Source organism: Eretmochelys imbricata, chromosome 6 (assembly GCF_965152235.1).
Source record: "Eretmochelys imbricata isolate rEreImb1 chromosome 6, rEreImb1.hap1, whole genome shotgun sequence".
In the NCBI taxonomy this organism is placed as follows: domain Eukaryota; kingdom Metazoa; phylum Chordata; order Testudines; family Cheloniidae; genus Eretmochelys; species Eretmochelys imbricata.
The window spans coordinates 7,669,332-7,696,345 of NC_135577.1; the positions used below are offsets into that span (position 1 = coordinate 7,669,332).

The window sequence follows — 27,014 nt, forward strand, 5'->3', positions numbered from 1 at the left end:
GACAGGAAGGTCGATATGGGAGCCAGCCTGAGGCTAGAGGCAATGAGCAGGGCCCCAGCGTGTACCCGGCCCTCTCCTCATTCTGCCTTCCCATCCCCCTGATAATGACACAATCCCAGCCCAGACCCAGCTACTTACCGGTGAAATGGCAAAAACTGATCTTGCCTACAAGGCAAAAGAAGGGACACAGGACACAATCACACCCACAGTAACAACTGAAACAACACAGCAGCCTCCAAATGCACCCCCCCCCATCTCTATTCATTGTAATCGTTCTCCGCAGTCTAACCATCAGCCTTCCCTCTATTCCCTCCTCCCCCTCCCCATGCGCCCTCCTCCACCCTAAGCCCTGTACCCCCTTCCCGTGTCAGTTCCCCGCCCTCTATTCCCTCCTGCCCCGTCCCAGGTCCCGCCTCCTTCTATTCCCTGCTCCCCCTCCCTGTGCCCCCCACCTGTATTCCCTCCTCTCCACTCTATGCTTCCTCCTCTCCTTCTGTTTCCTCTTCCCTTTCCCTATGTCCCCTCCCTTCCCTGTAATCCCTCTTCCACAGGCAGCTCCAGGGAATGTTTTGTGGGATGGTTATCGAGGAGATCCCCTCTGCTTGGGGTGAGGAGTAAGGACACAGAGACAGGAAGGTCGATATGGGAGCCAGCCTGGGGCTGGAGGCAATGAGCACGGCCCCAGTGTGTACCCGGCCCTCTCCTAATTCTGCCTTCGCATCCCCCTGCTAATGACACAATCCCAGCCCAGATCCAGCTACTTACCACTGCCACTACAACTACTGTTATTACCTACAGGGCAAAAGAAGGGACACAGGACACAATCACACACACAGTAACAAATGAAACAACACAGCAGCCTCCAAAAGCCCCCCAACTCTATTCATTGTAATGGTTGTCCCCAGTCTCCCCATGAGCCTTCCCTCTATTCCCTCCTCCCCCTCTGCATGTCCACTCCTCCACCTAATTCTTCCTCCCCCTTCCCGTGCCCCTCCCCTCCCTCTATTCCCTCCTGCCCCGTCCCAGGCCCCGCCTCCTTCTATTCCCTGCTCCCTGTCCCTGTGCCCCCCACCTGTATTCCCTCCTCCCCACTCTATGCTTCCTCCTCTCCTTCTGTTTCCTCTTCCCTTTCCCTGTGTCCCTTCTCTTCCCCGAATTCCCTCTTCCACAGGCAGCTCTGGGGAATGGTTGGTGAGAGGGTTATAGTGGAGATTCCCTCTGTTGGGGTGACGAGTAAGTAGAGAGAGAGAGGTAGGTCGATACGGGAGCCAGCCTGGGGCTGGAGGAAATGAGCTGGGCCCCAGCATGTACCCGGCCCTCTCCTAATTCTGCCTTTGCATCCCCCTGCTAATGACACAATCCCAGACCAGATCCAGCTTCTTACCGCTGCCACGGCAAGTACTGATATTACCTACAAGGCAAAAGAAGGGACATAGGACATAATCAGACCCACAGTAACAACTGAAACAACACAGCAGCCTCCAAATGCACCCCCCCAACTCTATTCATTGTAATCGTTCTCCCCAGTCTCCCCATGAGCCTTCCCTCTATTCCCTCCTCCCCCTCCCCATGCTCCCTCCTCCACCGTAAGCCCTATTCCCCATTCCCGTGTCAGTTCCCCGCCCTCTATTCCCTCCTGTCCCGCCCCAGGTCCCGCCTCCTTCTATTCCCTGCTCCCCCTCCCTGTGTCCCCCACCTGTATTCCCTCCTCCCCACTCAATGCTTCCTCCTCTCCTTCTGTTTCCTCTTCCCTTTCCCCCCTCCCTTCCCTGTAATCCCTCTTCCACAGGCAGCTCTGGGGAATGGTTGGTGGGATGGTAATAGAGGAAATCCTCTCTTCTGGGGTGACGAGTAAGGACACAGAAAAAGGAAGGTAGATACGGAAGCCAGCCTGGGGCTGGAGGCAATGAGCAGGGCCCCAGTGTGTACCCGGCCCTCTCCTAATTCTGCCTTCGTGTCCCCCTGATAATGACACAATCCCAGCCCAGATCCAGCTTCTTACCGCTGCCACGGCAAGTACTGATATTACCTACAAGGCAAAAGAAGGGACACAGGACACAATCACACGCACAGTAACAGCTGAAACAACACAGCAGCCTCCAAATGCGCCCCCATCTCTATTCATTGTAATCGTTCTCCCCAGTCTCCCCATGAGCCTTCCCTTTATTCCCTCCTCCCCCTCCCCATGCCCCCTCCTCCACCCTAAGCCCTATTCCCCATTCCCGTGTCCCTTCCCCCCCCCCATTCCCTCCTGCTCCGTACCAGGCACCGCCTCCTTCTATTCCCTGCTCCCCCTCCCTGTGCCCCCTCACTTGTATTCCCTCCTCCCCACTCTATGCTTCCTCCTCTCCTTCTGTTTCCTCTTCCCTTTCCCTGCGTCCCTTCTCTTCCCTATAATTCTGGCCAATGGGACCCACGGCCAATGGGAGCCATGGAGCTTGTGCCTGTGGCGGTCGCAGCCCATGGAGAGTCTGGAGACTCCCCTGGCTGCTCTCACCCAAGAAGCCAGAGACCTCCCAGCAGGGCTGGTGAGTGCGGCCAGGGAAGGGGGCGGGGTGTGATGGGGAGTGTCTGGGAGGTGTGTGGAGGGTGCTGGGCAGTGGGGGAGGTTTGCGTGTTTTGGGGGCCTGTTGGGGGGTGCTGGGAAGTGGGGGAGATCTGTGTGTGCCAGGGCACTGGGGGTCTGTGTGGGGCATTGTGTAGTAGTGGTGGTGGGGCTGTGGGGAAGGGCACTGGGAGGGAGGAAGGGAAATCTCTGTGTATTGAGAAACTTCGAGTGGGGGGTTCTGTGTGGGGTGCTGGACAGGTGTGGTCGGGCTGTGGGCAGGGGAGTAGAGTGGAAGAATTACTTCTTGTGTCTTGCCCACAACACTCCTGCTAATCTATCCCAGAATTATGTTTACTTTTTTTTACAACTGTGTTACACTGTTTTAATTATAATAATAAGGAAATAAAAAGATTTCAGAGTCCATTCAAAACTGTCTGTTGGTCTGGATTTGGCCCACAGTCCACCTATTGACTACCCCTGCCCTACATGCTCTCTACTCGTACAAGCCATGCCTCCTGACTCCCCTGTTAGTTTTTGCAGTGTACTGTCCCACACTGCCTCCCTGCTGCTGTAGTCTTCCTCTCTCACAGGGAATGGCTCCAGCAGTGGGGAAAGCCTCTGGCACAGGGCGGGGGGAGCTGGGAAAAGCTCTGGCAGCTCTTCGCTGCCGCAGTCTTTCAACAACACAGAACTCGGGTTATGAGTCCATGCTGAAGCCTGTGCCAGCATTGTCCACACTGATAGTGCTACCCGTGCTGGCTAGATTAGAGCTAGCATGGGTATGCTAATCCATGCTACAAATGCACTTTAACTTGCAGCCTTCTGACACGTTCTTTCTTTTTCTCCAGCTTGGGGCATTGCCCTGCTTCCCTGCAGAGAGGTGTGGGGAAGTCATTCTCTTTGCGAGTTAGCTTCAGTCATTGAGGCTTCCATTCGCATGTGGTGATTCTAGCCCAGGGAGAAAATCAATTCTTTTCCCCAACAGGCAGTGATAACGAAAGGGTTGGCACAGACTCATACAGATAGTTCATAAAAATAGTACAGAAAATTGCCACTTCCATCACCTTCATCCATCACACACTCCCCTCTCCATCACCTCCTCCACACACACACACACACACACATGCTCCCCTACTCCTCACCCCCTCACCACACAGTCAGGACCCCCTCACCGCTACCTCTCTTTCCAAACAAACTCTTCATCCCCCCATCCTCCCTCTGACACCTCCCCTTCCCCTTCCCCTCTCTAAAACAACCAATTCTACCTCCCCAGAGCAGAGTGGAAGAATTTAAGTCTAAGCTATTTAAATCACCAATTTTAATCTCGTATTAAATAACTATTTTAACCTTGCTTTGCCTTTCTACTTTCTTTTTTTTCCCCTCAAGAAAGATTGGTTATCATTGGCTGGTAACAATTAAAACATGTTGACTTGCATGTAAATATAGCCTCCACCCTAAATTTGGTCCTTCATTTTCATAAACCAGGAAGATACACTATATCGACACACATTTGTTTAACCTATAATATAGCTTAATTTACATTTATCCAGATTCTTAATTTGTACATTTTGTATATGTTAGAAAATGGTGATTTTTTATGGACTATATTAGTATTTTTTTCCTTGTGATTTGTGTCAAGATCTACTTGGATTGAAATTAAAATTCAAGTAAAAATGCACAAAAGCAGCATTTTAATTTGTTATTAGTTAAATCAAACTACCTTAAATGTACCGGATACATAAGAAAAAATATCTAAGTATATCAAAGCCTGGGCTTTTGAATGTAAAATTACCTGATCTATTAAACAAAGGCAGTATTATCTGTATTTAGGAATTGAACTGATGTTCCTGGTCACCGCAGCCTTCAAAATTTTAGAACTAGTAGATCTCATCCTCTCAAACCATTTTTATTCAAAGACTGGAAGAAGAAGAAGAAGAAAAAGAGGAAGAGGAAGACAAGCTTTTCCAACTTCCTATCGGTCTTTCAACTTTCAATAAACTAATCATTGAGGTGAACTAACGTGGCTCATGTAGTCGCGGTAGAGCGCTCGGGGAGAGCTCACCCAGCGCGCTAAAAAAGCTACCTCCACGAGGGGCGCGGCTCCCTGTGCTGATGTACTGTTTACACTGGAGCTTTACAGCGCTGAACCTTGGTGCGCTCAGGGGGTGTTTTTCCACATGTGTGTTTGAGACCCCTGAACTAGGGTAAATATTGAATTCTCTGTCTTTTAAACAGTGCTGCAAAGTGTCATAATGAAGAAAATCCATCCTTAGTGCAGTGGTTCCCAACCTTTTCTGTGCCACGGCACACCCCAAGCTCCCGGGGCTCTTCCTGGCCAGCAGCCGAGAGGGAAGGGGAGACGCAGAAGAGGTGATCTATTGTTCACACAGAAAAGGAGGGGGGCAGAAAGGGAGATTGAGCTCTGATTGGTTGCTCCACCCCCAGAAGAGGTGGGGCAGTGCGGCAGATGACCAATCAAAATGTGGCTTCCCTCACCTTGCTCTCACTTGTACCTTTTCTAAAACTTCTGCAACACTCCTGTTCGGGCCTGGTGGCACACGAGTTGGGAAACACTGCCAGAGTGCATGAAAAGCTAAGGAGCAGTTTGGAGGAGCTGAGGAACTGCCAAAATGGCTCTGTAAATCCATGACAAAAATCTCTTCCACTGCAGATTCCCCTCAGCCCTGCTGGTCATTCCCTCTTCCTGCCGTGTGCCCACACTCCCCCTGCGGGGTGCTGTTGTGATAACGGGGCCTACACAGCTACCCTAATATGAGTGGTTTCAGAGAAGCAGCCGTGTTAGTCTGTAGTCACAAAAAGAAAAGGAGGACTTGTGGCACCTTAGAGACTAACCAATTTATTTGAGCATAAGCTTTCGTGAGCTACAGCTCACTTCATCGGATGCATTAATCATGATATTAAAAATAGTCGCAATTAATCACAGTTTTAATGGCATTGTTAAACAATAATAGAATACCGTTTATTTAAATCCTCTTGGATGTTGGAGGGAAGTGTGTGTGTGTGAGAGAGAGACGGTGTGTGTTGGTGCAGTGTGTGTTGAGGGAACGTGTGGTGGGGAGTGTGTGTGAGAGAGGGACTGTGTGTGTGTTGGGGGACTGCGTGAGACAGTGTGTGTGTTGGGGGAGTGAGTGTGTCAGCGTACGGTCTCTGTGAGCAGAGCACTCACCAGCCTGAACGCTTGTTCGGACAGCAGCACCCATCCCTGACCCAGAGGCAGCTGCCGAGAGAGGCTCCCCCTGTTCCCCGACCACAGCTCAGAGGCGACCAGGTACACGGGAGGGGGACACCCTGACATCAGCACCCAAATTGGAGGATTGGGCCAAAAGAAATCTGATGAGGTTCAACAAGGATAAGTGCAGGGTCCTGCACTTAGGACGGAAGAATCCAATGCACCGCTACAGACTAGGGACCGAATGGCTAGGCAGCAGTTCTGTGGAAAACGACCTAGGGGTGACAGTGGACGAGAAGCTGGATATGAGTCAGCAGTGTGCCCTTGTTGCCAAGAAGGCCAATGGCATTTTGGGATGTATAAGTAGGGGCATAGCGAGCAGATCGAGGGACGTGATCATCCCCCTCTATTTGACATTGGTGAGGCCTCATCTGGAGTACTGTGTCCAGTTTTGGGCCCCACACTACAAGAAGGATGTGGATAAATTGGAGAGAGTCCAGCGAAGGGCAACAAAAATGATTAGGGGTCTAGAACACATGACTTATGAGGAGAGGCTGAGGGAGCTGGGATTGTTTAGCCTGCAGAAGAGAAGAATGAGGGGGGATTTGATAGCTGCTTTCAACTACCTGAAAGGGGGTTCCAAAGAGGATGGCTCTAGACTGTTCTCAATGGTAGCAGATGACAGAACGAGGAGTAATGGCCTCAAGTTGCAGTGGGGGAGGTTTAGATTGGATATTAGGAAAAACTTTTTCACTATGAGGGTGGTGAAACACTGGAATGCGTTGCCTAGGGAGGTGGTGGAATCTCCTTCCTTGGAAGTTTTTAAGGTCAGGCTTGACAAAGCCCTGGCTGGGATGATTTAACTGGGAATTGGTCCTGCTTCGAGCAGGGGGTTGGACTAGATGACCGTCAGGGGTCCCTTCCAACCCTGATATTCTATGATTCTATGATTCCCCCCCGCTCTGTGCAGCAGACAGGAGGCAGACTCCCAGTCCGGAGCACCTGGGGCAGTTCCATGGGGGACAGAGGGGAGGCAGCGGGAGCAGCAGTGGAGCAGAGCGATGGGAGGAAGAGAACAGTGAACCGCCCCCCCCCCCCAATATAAGAATAAGAAGAGCAGGGGGAGGAACAGACGGAGGCTCCTGCACAGCGGCGCCGGAACCGGGGGGCAGGCGGCCCTGGCCCCATCACTTTCAAAAGTCAGAGGGCTGTGCCCTGGCAATATTTCCTGGACATAAGGGCAAGTGATGGGGAGGAATGCATGGAGAGGAGCGAGTTGGGGATGGGGTTTTGGGGGGAAAAGTGGATGTGGGGGCGGGGCCTCAGGGGAACCCACACCTCCAGATGAGGAAGCAGAGGCGGGCGGAGGAGGATGCAGCCGGGATCCTAGTTTTCCCACTGCCAGATCCCCCTGTCTAATGTGAAGAAAGGTGCCATCTACACTAACCTGGGGGAGTTCACCCAAACAGGCCTCCCTTCCCACCAGCAAGAAACTAGATCTGGATTTCCAGAGCAGACAGCAGCCGAGAAGAAGGGAAATAGACTGCCAGGAATGGGACACGCTTACTTCACTACCAGATAGAAACAGATCTGAGAAGCCCTTTGACAACAACCAGTGTTTTGTGTGTGCGTGTGTGTGTGTGTGTGTGTGTGTGTTTGTCGGGGGATGGGGCAGGGGAATCACAGAATAACTACAACATCTCTCTCTTGCACACACAAAGGCTTCCAACAAAGCTCCCCTCCCAACCTCTCCCTCATGCATGGTCCCATCCCCCATCACACCCCTCTAAAACACAAGCACTCCCCATCCCGCAGGCCATCCTTGTGTCCTCGTCCCCCCATCAAGAACAAATGTGCTTCATTCCCCCAATCCCCTCCCCTACACATCCCTTAAACACACACACGCCCCTCCCATTCACACCCCATGTGCTCCCTGCCCTCTGCCTGCCTTCACACAAAGGATCCCCTCCCCCTCACAAACATCTTCCCCTCCCCCTTCATCTCAGTCAACACGCATGCTCCCCTCTCACTTCTACCGTCCTTTTACCCCCCTGCCCGCCCCACTGCTGGCATTGCCTCCCCCTGCTGTGTTCTGCCTCCCCCTGTTGTAGCCCCATTCGCTCCCCCTGCTCAGCACTCACCCCCAGTCCAGCCTAAAAGAAATGTGGAGGAAGAACTTAACTGGGGCAATACATGAATATATGGAAAATCCAGGCGTTAGCCGTGTCTGTACTAAGACAGGAATAGCAGTGTCGGAAAAAATACGGATCATCTGGATAATGCCTCCTCCTCCTCTCCCCTCCCTCACACACATGTCGTCCCCCCTCTTCCCTCCCCGTCAGGCCTTGCTGCTTCCATCTATTCTGCAGGCCCTGGCTGGGCATTTCCAGACCCTACCGTCTTTTGGTTGTGCTCAGGGCGACCTGGACTGTGGATGGGCTGGGGTTAGCCATGGTTACACTCAAACCACTCGAGGGGCACAGCTGCCATGGTGCAGCTACAGGACTGTAGCACCTCAGTGCAGCCACCCACGACAGGCGTTCTCCCCCTGGAGTTAACCCACCTACCCGAGAGGCGGTATGTAGGGCGACAGAAGAATTCTCCCATCAGCCTAGCGCTGTCCACACCAGGGGTTAGGCTGGTTTGACTGCGTCACGCAGGGGTGTGGATGTTTCATGCCCCTCAGCCAGGGGGTGGAGAGGAGCAAGCAGTGCGATGGGGCCTCAGGGGAAGTGGCAGAGGGAGGGCAGGTCCTCAGGAAGAAGGGAAGGAGCAGGGGGCAGGACATTGTTTGGGTGCTGGTGCCCCCCCGTCTAGGGAGCTTCTCACGCTCCTGCCCTGAGCTACGTAACAGGCTCGACTTAACTTTTTAGAAGAGAACTGGACGACCACTCCGATTTGGGATCATTTCTACATCCTGCTGCTATAGTTTACTCTAAATTACTGCTATGTCCCCTCAGCCTTAACTCCACAGTAAGGTTTTTATCTGGGAATGGCCCTGCTTTAATTAAAAATCTCATACAGGGTCACTAAACCGAAAACCTAAAATGAACGAGACCGTGTGATGTTCCTAATGATTTGAAAATTGGTACTTCTGACCCATGCAGATGTGGCCCTTACAAATCACTGGATGCTTTTGTTCTAATTGCATGTAGTGATTGCGCTTGGTTGAAGAAAAAAGCTGTGAACAACAGGCCCCTCTCTATATCGCATTCGTTAACCTCCGAAAGGCCTTCAACACACTTGGCAGGAACGGCATCTATAAGATCCTGTTGAAAATTGGCTGTGCAGAAATGGGGCTCTCCCTATTCAAAGAGTTCCACTTGGGAATGAAGGCAACTATCCAGTATGAAAATCAAACATCATCCGAGTTTACTATTGATACTGGCATGAAGCAGGCTGCATCTTAGCACCCACTGGCTTTGGCATCTTCTTCTCGAGTCTTCTTAAGTACGACTTGGAAATGATCCATCTGGTGTACTAACTGACTCAAGGATGGACGGCAGCTCGTTTAAAATCAGATGATGACAGAGCAGAAGGCATGTCACCCAGCTTACTATTCAGGATCTGCTTTTTGCCGATGACACTGCATTCGTCTCTAATTCACCTGATGAATTGCAGATCATGATGAACAAGTTTTCTGATGCCTGCAACAAGTTCGGCCTGGTAATCAGTATCAAGAAAACAGGTGTCATATCACAAGGTACCAACATCCCATCTAAAAGCTATGTCAGTAGTGAAGCTCTGGATAACGTGGATCCCTTCTGCTATCATGGCTCAATTCTTACCAACTCACATAACCTTGATAGGAGACTTGATACTGTCATTGGCAAAGCTTCGGTCACCTTTGTGACACCTGTCACGTGTTTGGAACAACAAGCTGCTAAACCCAGAGGCACCGACTTTCTAATGTGCCGGCGGGGTGCTCGACCCCGCTCCGACCCAGGCTCCACCCCACTCCACCCCTTCCGCCAAGGCCCCACCGAGGTCTTGCCTTTTCCTCCCCCCACTCCGCCCCTGCCCTGCCTCTTCCTGCCCCCACCCCACCTCTTCCTGCCCTCTCCCACAAGCGCACGCCGCTTTCACTCATCCCCCTTCCCCCACCAGCGCCTCCTCCATGCTGCCGAACAGCTGATCACCAGCATGCAGGAGGTGCTGGGGGGCGGGGGAGGTGCTGATCAGCAGGGCTGCCAGGAGGTAGGAGGTGCTGGGGCGAAGGGGAAGGGCTGATTAGGGTGGGGGGCTGACAGTGGACGCTGAGCACCCACCATTTTGTTTCTGGGGGTGCTCCAGCCCTGGAGCACCTACACAGTCGGCACCTGTGGCTAACCCAGAACACACAGGGGTCTGTTTATCAGCCTTGTGTCCTTCGTACCCTCCTTTACGGCTCTGAAAGCCGGGTCACATCCTCCAAGCAGGAGTGGAGATTGAACAGTTCCCACCTCCGCTGTCTTACAAAAATCCTTGGAGTCACTTGAGACCAAGGGATCACCAGTAACGAGACCCTTGAGAGAACCAGCCTACAGTCTATGCAGATGATGCTGGACGCTCGCAGGCTTCACTGTCTGCGACACATGATGCGCATGTCCCAAGATCGTCTGCCGAAGGCCGTGCTCTGTGGCCAACATAAGAACTGCCCGTGACTCAAAGAAAGGCCAATGCTCCATTCCAGTGACAAGGGTCAAACAAGCTCTCAAGAAATAAAACAAAACCACCTCCTCCTCCTCCTTCAAATCCCTCCTCAAAACTCTCCTTTGCTGCAATGCCTAAAAACCCCTGTTTGTACAGTGCGTAGCACAATGAAGTGCTGCTCCATGACTGGGGTGCCTAGGTACTACCGGAATACACCTAATATGATTCTTCCCAGAGGGACCTAGGGTTGTGAGGCAGCTCCTTACCACCTGCCCTTAGTGTGAGGAAGCTTTTTCTATGCCTGCACTGGGTCAGCTCCCAAGCTCGGCCAAGGGTAACACAAGCCCTCCCCTCATGGCCTCACAGGCCCCGCTCTCACTCTACAGGTTAGCGATAGGCACATTCCAACCCTTGATCCCTTGAGTGTCTCCCTGGCGTGTCCACTCTCTGATCACTGGACACTCTCAGTACACACAGATCTGCTGCTTCCAAAGAAATAGTGAACCCCAGCTACCAATTACACCTCAGATCAGTGCTCTCCTCAGCTCACAGCACTTAGAGATGTTCAGAGTGAGATCCAGTATCCGTTCATTTACCAAGGCCCAGAGATTCAAGTAGTAGCAAGTAGAAGTATTGGCGACAAATGGTTACATATCAAATAAAATCATCACAGGCATTCTAGAATCGAGACTTAATTAACAAGCTGCTCTCATGTCTAATAAAGAATTGCTCGCCCCAAATCATTCCAACGCTTTTCAGCCAGGCAATCTGTGACCTTATTTCATGAGACAAACCTGCTGTCACTTTGTTCCTTGGTGAAGGACCCAGCTGGTCCCTGGGCACCCCTAGGTCTATCCAAACAATCCTATGGCTTTATGCATAAACAGGACACCCCCCTCCTGACTGGTTCTTCCTGTAGATTTCCTGTCTTGTAGATTTTAAAATGTCTTCATCAGCAATTGCCTCAGAATGCTAACAGGCACAAAGGGTGAGATATACAATGCAATATACACAAATAAGCAGACAGGGGGATAGGTGTCTGTTACCTCTTACCTGGGAGGTACAGTACTGAGAATTGTTACCTCTGGCTACCTGCCTGAACCCCAGATCCTTAAGAACATAATTTTCAGTATAGATACATAACTCCCTAAATATTCTCTGTACATACATTTTGCAGTGATCATGATGGCTAATGGACTACTGGCTCTCAGGAGAGACCTCACATGCCACCCTTTGGTATTCTGCAGAGATCTGATCCAGAGGATCCCTGTAAAACCTTTTGCACCCCCTGTGCCCTCTGCCCTTTGGCACCAAAAGGTCCCTGGGTCACAGCTAACCCCTTACATTGATCCATATGAGTCAGCTCTGACCCTCTTGCCTTTAGAGTGTATCTGCCACTACCTTTTCCTTGCCCTTAATATAGACTATTTCTGGATCATATTCTTGAAGCTCTCTACTGCAACGTAGCAGTCTGGAGTTGGTACCTTTTGTTCTGGAGAGTGGTCTGTTAGAACCCTGAATTTTTGGCTGAACAGGGAAGGCCTTAGCTGCCGGACTGCCCACACAATCACATAACAGTCTTTTTCTATGACAGAGAAATTTTATTCACTGGGTGTCAGTTTTTTCTTTAAAAAAGCAACAGGATGTTTCTTATTGATTTCACCGGCTTGCGTTAGCAAGGCCCCTAGACCTGTGTTACTGGCATCAGGGAACAGTGCATGCATCGGATGAAGTGGGTTTTAGCCCAGGAAAGTTTATGCCCAAATAAATTTGTTAGTCTCTAAGGTGCCACAAGTACTCCTCGTTCTTCATACTTAGGGCACAGTTTCTTCATGTGTTCAAGGGATGTGAGTAAGAAACACCATTTTGGGCCATTCCTTGGGGCTGGGGTCTGATAATTAGGGTCACTGGGAGGTTCTGACCCACAGCCTGTCTCCAGACCCCGGTATCAGCGCTGCTTTCAGCCCAATCCCAACCCTACATGCAACTTTGACCATCGCGCTACACATGACCATTTATCTTGGCCTGTTTAATGAGCTCTTGGTCTACCTCCAGGAGGTCAGAGCTGATAACTTTAACTAGCACCCCCTCTGGTACCACTGAAGTCTCTGACTCGAGGGTAGGTATGTTAACCTGGACGGATCAGGGATTGGATTTGGATTTGCCATCCTTAGGGCATTGTTTCTTCATGTGTTCAAGGGATGTGTATTTGAAACACTATTTTGGGCCGTCCCTTTGGCCTGGGGTCTGATAATTAGTGTTACCAGGAGGTGACTGGTACTGGGCTGCTGGGTGCTTAGTCCCCTCCTCCCCTTTCCAAGGAACAAACCAGGGAACCCCTTGCCATGCCGGACTTTTGCTCTTCCCTTTCGCACCAGCATACTACAAATGGTCGCTCTTGCATGTATCAGTCAGTGGCATTGGCTGCTTTTCCACAGTTTGTTGGACAAGTCCAAGAGTGGACTTCTCAAGTTTTTTGAGGTTTCTAAACTTTAGGTGAGATGCCTCTGCAATAATTTGAAACCTTTTAAACACAGGCCCCTTAGACCAGGTGTCTCTGTCTACCAGAAGCAAAGGACCACACCATCTCCTCTAAGGCAGCCTGGTTTGCTGCCTGTGAATAGTGAGAGATGAAGGCCTTTTTGGAAGAGGGCAATTCTTTCTGAGATTCTATGCTTGTCTCACGACAGAGGTTCAGTTATAAAAATCATTGCAAAAAAAGACAAAAATACAATTTTTATCATATAATTATTGAGGACACTGCAACTCCTGAATCCCCTCCTCCCTTGCTGCATCCCTGGCCAATGGCAGCTGTGGAGTCGGCACTCAGGACAGGGGCAGAGTGCAGAGACCCCTCGTCTCCCACCCCCAGGGACTTCAAGGACGTGCCGCCGGCTTCTGGGAGCAGTAAGGGGCCATGGCAGGTAGGAAGCCTGCCTTAGCCCCACTGTGCCAAAGAACTTTTAGCACCTAAAATCTTCCAGTTTGGCTTCAGTAGCCTCCGGGAGATAGAGCGCAATTCCAGGAGACACAGCAGACCCTACTGGTGGCACCAGCCTCTTCCTAGTGGGGGGTTGAGATACCCCTGAACCCTACTTCACCCTGGGACCCCACCCTCTACGTCTCCTCTTCCCCCAAGGCCCCGCCCCCTGGCCCCGGAAGGCGCAGCTGTGCCTTGGGAAGGGCTGCTCAGGGAGCTCGGGCTGCTGTGGAAAGCCCTGAACTCTTCACCTGCCCTGGGAGGCAGGGGCAGAGACATGGGCTGGGGGCTGCTCTCAGGCCCCCTGGCCTCCCACCCAGGGTAGTTGGAGGGTCCAGGGCACCCCACAGTGACCCCGGCTCCCTGGGCAGCTCTAACCACAGCCCAGCTCTGACTTCTGTCCTGGCCTGGGGCCCCAGGGGGAAGAGGAGGAGCGAGGAGTGGGGCCACTGTTCTGGTGCTGGTGCCCCACCCCACACATCTACACAGGGGCCAGGGCTCCTGCCGGGGAACCCAAATTGGCCAGGGGCTTGGGCCTGGGCCTGGGCCCTGTGTGAATCCACCACTGTCCCCATCAAATTTACCTCCATTCCCTTCTCCCCCACACTGCCCCTCCTTTCCCCTCCCATTATTCCCTCCTCTCCATCCTAGCTTCCCCAACCCTGCTATCACCTCCTCCCCCTTCCTATGCTCCCTCCCCACCTCTATCCTCTTCTCCCACTCCCTGTGCAAACACTGATTAAAATCCAACAAGGGCGTCTCCCTTCAACCCTCCCCAGTCTGTCTTGTGGGCACCAAGTCCTTGGTGGGGTGGGGGTGCTGGAAGGAGGAGGGGCCTGGGCTCTGGCAAGGCAGGGGAAAGCACCGTGGGGAAAGGGTCTGTCTATCACAAAAGCAGGCTTGCCCGGCTGGGAAGCTAGACCGGAACGTCGAAGGCGACGGCCAGTGACTCCATGTCAAGGCTGTTACAGCGCCTGAGGAGTTCACACTTGTTCCTTGGTTGGTGAAATGTAAGGATCGAGCTCACAACCAGATAGGTGCCTGCCCTGCTCAGTTAGGTGCCTTTCTTCACAGTCTGCCCTGAGGCTAGCATGACAAACCACATGGCAAGCTCTTTCCTCAAGTGGTGCTTTCAAGGGAGGCCTGGGCTACTGGGACCAGGGGATGGGTTGGGAAGGGGACGGCAGCCCAGCCCAGCCCTTTCTGCCTCCCCCTGCCCCCTTCTCCCCCCCGCCGCACACAGAGCGGCTCCGGCAGCTCCCAGGCCTTCCCTGTGCAGCGTGCGGTGCTGCTGCTGCTTTGGCGCGGGCAGGGCCCCGTGTGTGGGATTTTGGCCCTGCCGACATTTCCCTGAGGGACACAGGGGAGAGACGGGGGAGGGGGATTCTGGACACTTCCCAACTCAGCTGTATCTGAAGGGAATTCCACAGGGCAGAGGAAAGGGGCCTTCCTTAGTTCAAGGCAGGGCCACTGTTGAATATCCCAGGCTGTTGCAAACTGAGGGGTGAGAGCCTCTCACAGGAAAGGTCCCAGGGAGCCTTTATCAGTAAGCTATGAATAGGTGTGATCGATCTGTATTTGAAGGGCCATCAGCTGTACAATGGATCCACTGACAGAAGCCAGGGGCTACACCTTATGAGTCAGCAAGACATGGAGGGACGTGCCTAGGGACAGAACCCTCAGGCTTTCCCATGCCATGTGCTGTGAGCCTGTGTTTAGGACAAAGGAAGTACAAGCCCCATGGCAAAAAGAATATAAAAGGCAGCTACATCTTCTCCATTTTGTCTTCAGTCCTGCTTCTTACCTCTGGAGTAACTTCTCCAGAAACGAAGCTCTGAACAAAGGACTGAATGACCCACCCGAGCTGTGCATGTGTCCAGAGGGACTTTCAAGCCGGTAAACTCACCAAGACTACTAAGAACCTGATATATGGACTTTGAAGTCTCTGTACGTCTCTGATTGTTTTGATCATTTAACAACGCTCTTCTCTTTCATTTCTTTTCTTTTCTAATAAATCTTTAGCTTTAGGGACTAGCGGATTGGCTGGCAGTGTGGTATTTTGGGGAAAATCCAAACTAATATTAATCTGGAAATGTGGCTGGCCCTTTGGGATCAGAAGAATACTTTATATAGTGAGCAGAGCTGTAAATTACTCCTCACTTTACTGCACCTAGGTGCTGATTGGGAGCCAGAGAACAGGATTCAACAAAGGGGGCTCTGTGATTTCTTTCTTGCTTCTTGATAAACAGTGGGGCGGGGGGGATCAGGGGCAGAATTTGTAACTGGTGGGTGAATCTAACTGCAGTGTTAACCACCAGGTTTGAGAGAATCTGCTCTCCTTTTTCAGCCTGCCCTGACCTTGGCATTTCAGTGTGGGCTTTACTGGGCACCACGGGTCACAACATCCACTTTGTACCAGTCTGTCTGTCTCCAATTTTTCCTTATTTCCTGCAGAATTTTATGGAACAGGTTGAGCAGGACAATTGTTTCCTTTCACCTGCTTTCGACATTTAGGTCCAGGATACACTTCTCTGCACAACCTGCTCCACTCGGGTTGCTCGCGTAGTACACCACTGCTGTGCTGTCCATTAGAAGATGCACCCTGTGGCCTTTGATCTCAGGCAGGAATGGGTTCAAAGCCCATCTGATGGTGTGTTGTTCTAGTTCATTTATGTCCAGTTTTTGTTCCCATTCCTTCCACCCAGCCCCCGATCCAGGCTCATTTTCACAGTCTCCTGGGATGGCGAGGAGCCCAACTGTCCAGCTCCACAGGCACCTCAGCCCCACACTCACCAAGAGTGTGTTTGACGTCCTCTGTGCCGTGGCCATAGTGGAACTAGAGCCAGTCCAGGCTCCTGTCCTTTCACTTTCCTTCCACAGGAGAACTCAGGGGCCAAAACACGTCTTTTAAGAGCCCTGCATGGATCCCAAACCTCTTGCTTTGGACAGAGCCAATGGCTTGGCTTTCAAAGCCTTCTTCAAGAGAAAGGCTTGACTCCAGCTCTGCCTGTCTTTCCAGGCCCAGGCTGTGCAGGATCGAGTGCTGCCTGGGCAAGCTGCCTTTGCCAAGAGAGGGCAGACAGAGTGAGTGTGCATCAGATTTCAGGAATATGGATAACATTAACTAGCACTCCCTCTGGTACCACGGAAATCTCTGACTCGAGGGTAGCTATGTTAACTTGGACGGATCAGGGATTGGATTTGGATTTGCCAAACTTAGGGCATTGTTTCTTCATGTGTTCAAGGAATGTGAGTAAGAAACACGATTTTGGGTCGTCCCTTTGGGCTGGGGTCTGATAATTAGTGTTACCAGGAGGTGACTGGTACTTGGCTGCTGGGTGCTTAGCCCCCTCCTCCTCTTTCCCAGGAACAAACCGGGGGCCCCTTTCCATGCCAGGCTTTTGCCCTTCCCTTTGGGACCTGAGCACTATAAATGGTCTCTCTCCCATGTGTCAGTCAGTGGCATCGGATGCCCTTTCCAGTTTGTTTGACTTTTCCCACACCGCTGCCCTCACCTTGTCAGAGCAGACATTAGAGAACTCCTGACCAATTCAATCTACAAACTGATCATAAGTTTCTGCCCCTTTCCTTTTGATCCATTTTCTCAAATCAAATAACCCCCCATTGTATGAACATATTCCCTGTGATTTATCCATTTTTTTGAGGTTTCTAAACTTTAGGTGAGATGCCTCTGGAATAATTTGAATTCTTTTAAACACAGATCCCTTCAATCAAGTGTCTTTGTTTACCAGAGGCCAACGTCTCCATTAATGAAGCTTAGCTTCGCTCTCATTGGGAACCGTGGGAGATGACGGCCATTTGGGAAGAGGGCAATTCTTTCTGAGATTCTATGCTTGTCTCACAGATAAGCTTTCAGTTCTAAAAATAATGGCAAACCCCCCCACACACACATATTAATCCTAGAAATGGCATGAAGGCAACTGAACAGGCAGGGCAGGATGGAGGACACAGGGTGGTGTGAGGGAAGGAGTGAGGGGGAAATTGTATCACTCAAAATTCAAATAATAGGTGTCCCATTATTCCACCCTAAGTTTCCAACCTTGCTTTGGACCTTATGTTAAATATTGTGTGTAATTAAAGAAAAGAATACTAGTTGCAGGGCCCAGTATGTGTGATTTTTTGAACTGCTGACGTTTCCCTGAGGAACACAGGTGAGAGAAGGGGAAGGGTGATTCTCAGCACTTTGCAACTCAGCTACATCTGAAGGGAATTCCACAGGACAGAGGAAAGGCACCTTTGTTAGCTCAAGGCAGGGCCCACTGTTCAATATCCCAGGCTGTTGCAAACTGAGATGTGAGAACTTCTCACAGAAAAGGTCCCAGGGATCCCTTATAATTTAGAATGGAAAGTGTTTGAAGCGCAAACCTAGAGACTCTCCTGCAATGCAAAACAGGTTCTTGCACTCACACACACTCCCGCCCCCACACACACTTGGGGTCGTGTTGCTGTCTGGAAAAGAGCTTTACAAATGTATTTACTGCTGTTCTACCCTGGCTGCCAACTAATCCTTTTTACACAAACAGAGAAGGGGAAGCAGGCACTGACAGGATGAAAACAAGAAAAAACCTGATTCCTTCCCGGCTCCCTCCAGCTTCCCTACCCCCACCACATCTATTCCCTGGGATCCCTCCTCCCCGCCCTCCAGTCCCCGCCCCCACACTCCACCCTTTGCAGTTTCTGCAGGGGGTGGCTAAGGGTTGAGGGGCTGCAGAGGGGCATTTGGGGTGGGGGAGCAGTGCTAATGAGGGGGAATTTCCCAAGCTCCTGCTCCAATCAGTAACTGCCCAGGGTCGCTGAGCAGAGCAGCAGAGGGGCCTGTCCCCACCCTTCCCCAGCAGCCAGAGCAGCCTCCCCTTGCAGCCAGGTCAGAGTCCAGCTCCATGTGCCCCTCCCCTCTGCACATACGGCCAGCTGGGCTGGGGGACATGAATGTGACTCCAATCCTGAGCCCTCTGCACCTGCTGCTCCCATTAACCTGAGCGGTTGTTTTCCCGCTGCGGCTGTTTGGGGAGGGAGTTAAACTGTGTGTTGGGAGGAGACAAATACCCCTCTGTGTCCGTGACAGGCCTGTGAGGGTCCCTGTGCCCATCACTGAGCCCGACCCTCCTCGGCCCCAGGGGAAGAGGGGACAGTGGGAGAATGGGGAGGAGAGGCAGAGGGAATAATCCCCTTTCCATGTCCCACTAATCACCCACCCCAGAGATATGTCCCCCTAACGCCTCAATGCCCTGAAGGGTCCTTGTGGCGGCGGGGAGGGGGCATGTGTGATGACTGTGGGAATTTATGAACTATCTGTATCAAGCCTCTTGGCACTGAAAATTCATTTCCTCCCTAGGCCACGGGTCAAGACATAGCACCACTAGAACTGTCTCGGCTAGAATCTACCCATATCGATGGAGAATCTGGAAAAGGCAGCAGGAGTGGTCAGTGACTGGACATCAAGCCTTAGAGCAAGTGACTTACGCTTTCCGGGAGTCTCCTCGGGGAGGGCTGTGGAGGAGAATAAAGAGAGAAGGTGTCAGGTGTCGGTGTGGAGATGAGCAGGGTGCACAGACAGGCAGGGCACTGGGACTGGGAGACACGGGGACAGAGACAGCAGGGATGGAGGGCAGGGCAGCAGGGCCCAATGAAACCTGGCTTCCCCCTGCCTCTCTCACACTCACCCCGGGACTTTCAGATTTTGTGCTTCAGGAGATAGTCGATTGTTACCTGTTTTGGAAAAGGCTGCCTGCTGGCCCTGCACATTCTGAGTGGGAGCCTTGTGCCCTGATGGGGTAGAAAAACTCTCCCACAGGTGTCAGGCTTGACTGGACTCACTGCAGGGAGCTACAGAGAGAGACAGGGATCGCTGGTGCCAAAGACCCAGTTTCCGAGTTGTGGCGGCCTGGGCCTGCCCCTGTGGAACTGTGTGAGTCCTTGGGGACCTGGACACTGATGGGGTCACTCCCAAGGGTCTGGCTAAAGGCCAGGCCGAGACCAGACACTGTGAATACGGGACAGGGTGTTGGAGGGTGAAGGGGGCTGGGCTCTGGTGCAGCCAGGGGGCGAAGGGCCGATAAGAGAGGCTGACAAGGTTAGTTCCAGGCAAGCTCTGCCCAGAATCTTAGGTGGAAGCAGGAGATCAGCAAGGCAGCGTGGGACAGAGTCTGGAGAGCAGCTGGCAGAGAAAAGACAGAGCCAGCCCTGGAGATCAGTGCGGGAGGGGATCCCGGATGGCTGCTCTGGGGAAGGGTCAGTGGGAGGGTTATAGGGGAGACCCCCTCTGGTGGGGTGATGAGTAAGAGAGACAGGAGGTAGATAGGAGAGCCAGCCTGGGGTCGCAAGGTTATTTTAGGGGGATTGCGGGATTGCCACGCTTACTTCTGCGCTGCTGCCTTCAGAGCTGGGCGGCCAGAGCGTGGCGGCTGCTGACTGAGGGCCCGGCTCTGCAGACAGCAGCGCAGACGGAAGGGGGCAATACCCGACCAGGCCATCCTGACTTCTGGGCTGCTGCTGGCGGTGGCTCTGCCGTCAGAGCTGGGCTCCCGGCCAGCAGCTGCCTCTCTCCAGTTGCCCAGCTTTGAAGGCAGGGCCGCCGCCAGCAGCAGCGCTGAGGGAAGGGTGGCAATAGCACAACCCCCACCACAACTCCTTTTGGGGTCAGGAACCCTGAGAATTACAACACCAGGAAATTTCAGATTGAAATGTCTGACATTATGACATTTACGATTCGTAAAACCCTAGGACCGTGAAACTGACAAAAATGGATGGTGAATTTGGTAGGGCCCTACATATAGTGGTTCTCCCGACAAGGCAAAAGAAGGGACACAGGACACAATTATACCCACAGTAACAACTGCAACAGCAGCTTCCAAACCACTCCCTGCCTCTATTCATTGCACCCCTTCTCCCCAGCCTCCGCATCCGTCCTCCCTCCATTCCCTCCACCCTCTCCCGCTGCACCCTCCCATTCCGGTATCCCTCCTGCCCCCTCCATGACGCCTCCTCTCCCTCTATTTCTTCAGACCTAACTCATGCCCCCTCCCATCCTTCTATTTGCTCTGCCCCCAATACATCTCTCTTCCCTCTCTGTAGCCTCTCTCCACCCTCCAGTCCATTCTACCCATCACTTCCCTCTGTTCCCTCGTGTCACCTCCCATCCCTCTATGGCCTCATCTATCTACCCCTTAACCTTCCCCTCCCTCTATTCCCTCCTCCTGAGCCACATGTCCCTCCCATTCCTATCTTACCCCTTCACTCCTGCTCTGCTACTTTCCCGCGCTCTATTCCCTCTGCCCTCTCCCCAGGCCCCCTCCCTTACCTCTATTCCCTCCTTCCCAGTGCTTAATTTGTGCCAGGGCTTGCCAGGGATAAGCCCCAGCTCCTCTGGGCTTGGCAGTTCATAGCCCCTATACTGCTGGGATTCCTGCATCAGTTACGAATGTAAGAACATTTCTTGAGCCCCAGCACCTAATTGCTTGAGCCCAGGTACATCTTTCATTACAAATTAAGCACTTCTCCTGCCCCTCACGTGTCCCTCACATCACTATATTCCCTCTTTCCCCAACCCCAGCACACTCCGCTGCCTTTAGTCCCTGCTCCCCGTGCCCCCTCTTGTCCCTCTATTCCCTCCCGCCCCTCCCTTCCCCCTCCCCTCCCTCCTCTCCCTTCCCATCTTCTCTCCCCTCCCTCTGCTCCCTCTATTCCAGGGGTACGCAAACTGAGGGTCGGACTGTGTGATGTCCCTAATGATTGGAAAATTGGTCGTTCTGACCCATGCAGATGTGGCCCTTACTAATCACTGGATGCTTTTGTACTCATTGCATGTAGTGATTGTGCTTAGTTCAAGAAAAAAGCCGTGAACAACAGGCCCCTCTCTATATCGCATTCGTTAACCTCCAAAAGGCCTTCAACACGCTTGGCAGGAACGGCATCTATAAGATTCTGTTGAAAATTGGCTGTGCACAAAAGGGGCTCTCCCTATTCAAAGAGTTCCACTTGGGAATGAAGGCAACTATTCAGTTTGAAAATGAAACATCATCCGAGTTTACTGTTGATACTGGTATGAAGCAGGCTGCAGCTTAGCACCCACTGGCTTTGGCATCTTCTTCTCGAGTCTTCTTAAGTACGACTTGGAAATGATTCATCTGGTGTACTAACTGACTCAAGGATGGACGGCAGCTTGTTTAAAATCAGATGATGACAGAGCAGAAGGCATGTCTCCCAGCTTACTATTCAGGATCTGCTTTTTGCAGATGACACTGCATTTGTCTCTAATTCACCTGATGAATTGCAGATCATGATGAACAAGTTTTCTGATGCCTGCAACAAGTTCGGCCTGGTAATCAGTATCAAGAAAACCGTTGTCATTTCACAAGGTACCAACATGCCACCTAAAAGCTCTGTCAGTAATGAAGCTCTGGATAACGTGGATCCCTTCTGCTATCATGGCTCAATTCTTACCAACTCACATAACCTTGATAGGAGACTTGATACTGTCATTGGCAAAGCTTCGGTCACCTTCGTGACACCTGTCACGTGTTTGGAACAACAAGCTGCTAAACCCAGAGGCACCGACTTTCTAATGTGCCGGGGGGGGGTGCTTGACCCCGCTCCGACCCAGGCTCCACCCCACTCCATCCCCTCCCCCAAGGCCCCACCCAGGTCCTGCCTCTTCCTCCCCCCACTCCGCCCCTGCCCTGCCTCTTCCTACCCACACCCCACCTCTTCCCACCCTCTCCCACAAGCGCACACCGCTTTCACTCATCCCCCTTCCCCCGCCAGCGCCTCCTCCATGCTGCCGAACAGCTGATCACCAGCATGCAGGAGGCGCTGGGGGGTGGGGGAGGTGCTGATTAGGGTGCGGGGCTGACAGTGGATACTGAGCACCCACCATTATGTTTCTGGGGGTGCTCCAGCCGTGGAGCACCTACACAGTCGGCGCCTGTGGCTAACCCTGAACACACAGGGGTCTGTTTATCAGCCTTGTGTCCTTCGTACCCTCCTTTACGGCTCTGAAAGCCGGGTCACATCCTCCAAGCAGGAGTGGAGATTGAACAGTTCCCACCTCCGCTGTCTTAGAAAAATCCTTGGAGTCACTTGAGACCAAGGGATCACCAGTAACGAGACCCTTGAGAGAACCAGCCTACAGTCTATGCAGACTGTGCTGGACGCTCGCAGGCTTCACTGTCTGGGACACATGATGCGCGTGCCCCAAGATTGTCTGCCGAAGGCCGTGCTCTGTGGCCAATGTAAGAACTGCCCGTGACGCAAAGCAAGGCCAATGATCCAATCCAGTGACAAGGGTCAAACAAGCTCTCAAGAAATAAAACAAAACCACCTCCTCCTCCTCCTTCAAATCCCTCCTCAAAACTCTCCTTTGCTGCAATGCCTAAAAACCCCTGTTTGTACAGTGCCTAGCACAATGGAGTGCTGCTCCATGACTGGGGCGCCTAGGTACTACCAGAATACATCTAATATGATTCTTCCCAGAGGCACCTAGGGTTGTGAGGCAGCTCCTTACCACCTGCCTTTAGTGTGAGGAAGCTTTTTCTATGCCTGTAGTGGGTCAGCTCCCCAGCTTGGCCAAGGGTAACACAAGCCCTCCCCTCACGGCCTCACAGGCCCCGCTCTCACTCTACAGGTTAGCGATAGGCACATTTCAACCCTTGATCCCTTGAGTGTCTCCCTGGTGTGTCCACTCTCTGATCACTGGACACTCTCAGTATGCACAGATCTGCTGCTTCCAAAGAAATAGTGTACCCCAGCTACCAATTACACCTCAGATCAGTGCTCTCCTCAGCTCACAGCACTTAGAGATGTTCAGAGTGAGATCCCAAGGCCCAGTCATTCAAGTAGTAGCAAGTAGAAGTTTTGGCGACAAATGCTTACATATCAAATAAAAACATCACAGGCATTCTAGAATCTAGACTTAGAATCATAGAATCATAGAATATCAGGGTTGGAAGGGACCCCAGAAGGTCATCTAATCCAACCCCCTGCTCGAAGCAGGACCAATTCCCAGTTAAATCATCCCAGCCAGGGCTTTCTCAAGCCTGACCTTAAAAACTTCTAAGGAAGGAGATTCTACCACCTCCCTAGGTAACGCATTCCAGTGTTTCACCACCCTCATAGTGAAAAAGTTTTTCCTAATATCCAATCTAAACCTCCCCCACTGCAACTTGAGACCATTACTCCTCGTTCTGTCATCTGCTACCATTGAGAACAGTCTAGAGCCATCCTCTTTGGAACCCCCTTTCAGGTAGTTGAAAGCAGCTATCAAATCCCCCCTCATTCTTCTCTTCTGCAGACTAAACAATCCCAGCTCCCTCAGCCTCTCCTCATAAGTCATGTGTTCTAGACCCCTAATCATTTTTGTTGCCCTTGCTGGACTCTCTCCAATTTATCCACATCCTTCTTGTAGTGTGGGGCCCAAAACTGGACACAGTACTCCAGATGAGGCCTCACCAATGTCGAATAGAGGGGAACGATCACGTCCCTCGATCTGCTCGCTATGTCCCTACTTATACATCCCAAAATGCCATTGGCCTTCTTGGCAACAAGGGCACACTGCTGACTCATATCCAGCTTCTCGTCCACTGTCACCCCTAGGTTGTTTCCGCAGAACTGCTGCCTAGCCATTCGGCCCCTAGTCTGTAGCGGTGCATTGGATTCTTCTGTCCTAAGTGCAGGACCCTGCACTTATCCTTATTGAACCTCATCAGATTTCTTTTGGCCCAATCCTCCAATTTGTCTAGGTCCTTCTGTATCCTATCCCTCCCCTCCAGAGTATCTACCACTCCTCCCAGTTTAGTATCATCCGCAAATTTGCTGAGAGTGCAATCTACACCATCCTCCAGATCATTTATGAAGATATTGAACGAAACCGGCCCCAGGACCGACCCCTGGGGTACTCCACTTGACACCGGCTGCCGACTAGACATGGAGCCATTGATCACTACCCGTTGAGCCCGACAATCTAGCCAGCTTTCTACCCACCTTATAGTGCATTCATCCAGCCCATACTTCCTTAACTTGCTGACAAGAATACTGTGGGAGACCGTGTCAAAAGCTTTGCTAAAGTCAAGAAACAATACATCCACTGCTTTCCCTTCATCCACAGAACCAGTAATCTCATCATAAAAGGCGATTAGATTAGTCAGGCATGACCTTCCCTTGGTGAATCCATGCTGGCTGTTCCCGATCACTTTCCTCTCTTGCAAGTGCTTCAGGATTGATTCTTTGAGGACCTGCTCCATGATTTTTCCAGGGATTGAGGTGAGGCTGACTGGCCTGTAGTTCCCAGGATCCTCCTTCTTCCCTTTTTTAAAGATTGGCACTACATTAGCCTTTTTCCAGTCATCCGGGACTTCCCCCGTTCGCCACGAGTTTTCAAAGATAATGGCCAATGGCTCTGCAATCACAGCCGCCAATTCCTTCAGCACTCTCGGATGCAACTCGTCCGGCCCCATGGACTTGTGCACGTCCAGCTTTTCTAAATAGTCCCTAACCACCTCTATCTCCACAGAGGGCTGGCCATCTCTTCCCCATTTTGTGATGCCCAGCGCAGCAGTCTGGGAGCTGACCTTGTTAGTGAAGACAGAGGCAAAAAGAGCATTGAGTACATTAGCTTTTTCCACATCCTCCATCACTAGGTTGCCTCCCTCATTCAGTAAGGGGCCCACACTTTCCTTGGCTTTCTTCTTGTTGCCAACATACCTGAAGAAACCCTTCTTGTTACTCTTGACATCTCTTGCTAGCTGCAGCTCCAGGTGCGATTTGGCCCTCCTGATATCATTCCTACATGCCCGAGCAATATTTTTATACTCTTCCCTGGTCATATGTCCAACCTTCCACTTCTTGTAAGCTTCTTTTTTATGTTTAAGATCCGCTAGGATTTCACCATTAAGCCAAGCTGGTCGCCTGCCATATTTACTATTCTTTCGACTCATCGGGATGGTTTGTCCCTGTAACCTCAACAGGGATTCCTTGAAATACAGCCAGCTCTCCTGGACTCCTTTCCCCTTCATGTTAGTCCCCCAGGGGATCCTGGCCATCCGTTCCCTGAGGGAGTCGAAGTCTGCTTTCCTGAAGTCCAGGGTCCATATCCTGCTGCTTACCTTTCTTCCCTGCGTCAGGATCCTGAACTCAACCAACTCATGGTCACTGCCTCCCAGATTCCCATCCACTTTTGCTTCCCCCACTAATTCTACCTGGTTTGTGAGCAGCAGGTCAAGAAAAGTGCCCCCCCTAGTTGGCTCCTCTAGCACTTGTGCCAGGAAATTGTCCCCTACGCTTTCCAAAAACTTCCTGGATTGTCTATGCACTGCTGTATTGCTCTCCCAGCAGATATCAGGAAAATTAAAGTCACCCATGAGAATCAGGGCATGCGATCTAGTAGCTTCCATGAGCTGCCGGAAGAAAGCCTCATCTACCTCATCCCCCTGGTCCGGTGGTCTATAGCAGACTCCCACCACTACATCACTCTTGTTGCACACACTTCTAAACTTAATCCAGAGACACTCAGGTTTTTCTACAGTTTCGTACCGGAGCTCTGAGCAGTCATACTGCTCCCTTACGTACAGTGCTACTCCCCGACCTTTTCTGCCCTGCCTGTCCTTCCTGAACAGTTTATAACCATCCATGACAGTACTCCAGTCATGTGAGTTATCCCACCAAGTCTCTGTTATTCCAATCACGTCATAGTTCCTTGACATCAACAAGCTGCTCTCATGTCTAACAAATTAACAAGCTGCTCTCATGTCTAATAAAGAATTGCTTGCCCCAAATCATTCCAATGCTTTTCAGCCAGGCAATCTGTGACCTTATTTCATGAGACAAACCTGCTGTCACTTTATTCCTTGGTAAAGGACCCAGGGTGTCCCAGGGCACCCCTAGTTCTCTCCGAACAATCCTATGGCTTTATGCAGAAACAGGACACCCCCCTCCTGACTGGTTCGTCCTGTAGATTTCCTGTCTTGTAGATTTTAAAATGTCTTCATCAGCAATTGCCTCAGAATGCTAACAGGCACACAGGGTGAGGTATACAATGCAACATACACAAATAAGCAGACAGGGGGATAGGTGTCTGTTACCTCTTATCTGGGAGGTACAGTGCTGAGGATTGTTACCTCTGGCTACTTGCCTGAATCCCAAATCCTTAAGAACATAATTTTCAGTATAGATATGTAACTCCCTAAATATTCTCTCTACATACATTTTGCAGTGATCATGATGGCTAATGGACTTCTGGCTCTCAGGAGAGACCTCACATGCCATCCTTTGGTGTTATGCAGAGATCTGATCCAGACAATCCCTGTAAAACCCTCTGCACCCCTGTGCCCTCTGCCCTTTGGCACCAAAAAGTCCCTGGGTCACAGCTCACCCCCTACATTGATCCATATTTTGGGCCGTCCCTTGGGGCTGGGGTCTGATAATTGGGGTCACTGGGAGGTTCTGACCCACAGCCTCCGACTCCAGGGTAGGTACGTCAATCTGGACGGATCAGGGATTGTATTTGGATTCGCCATCCTTAGGGCATTGTTTCTTCATATGTTCAAATGAGGTGTATAAGAAACACTATTTTGGGCCATCCCTTTGGCCTGGGGTCTGATAATTAGTGTTACCAGGAGGTGACTGGTACTGGGCTGCTGGGTGCTTAGTCC

At 51.6% G+C, this 27,014-nt stretch overlaps 1 protein-coding gene across 1 annotated transcript in view; it reads right to left on the bottom strand.

Moving 5' to 3' along the window:
- Positions 1-27,014, bottom strand: part of LOC144267068 (uncharacterized) — a 620,395-nt gene that overhangs the window by 442,996 nt on the left and 150,385 nt on the right. The gene's annotated exons all lie outside the window — the stretch shown is intronic.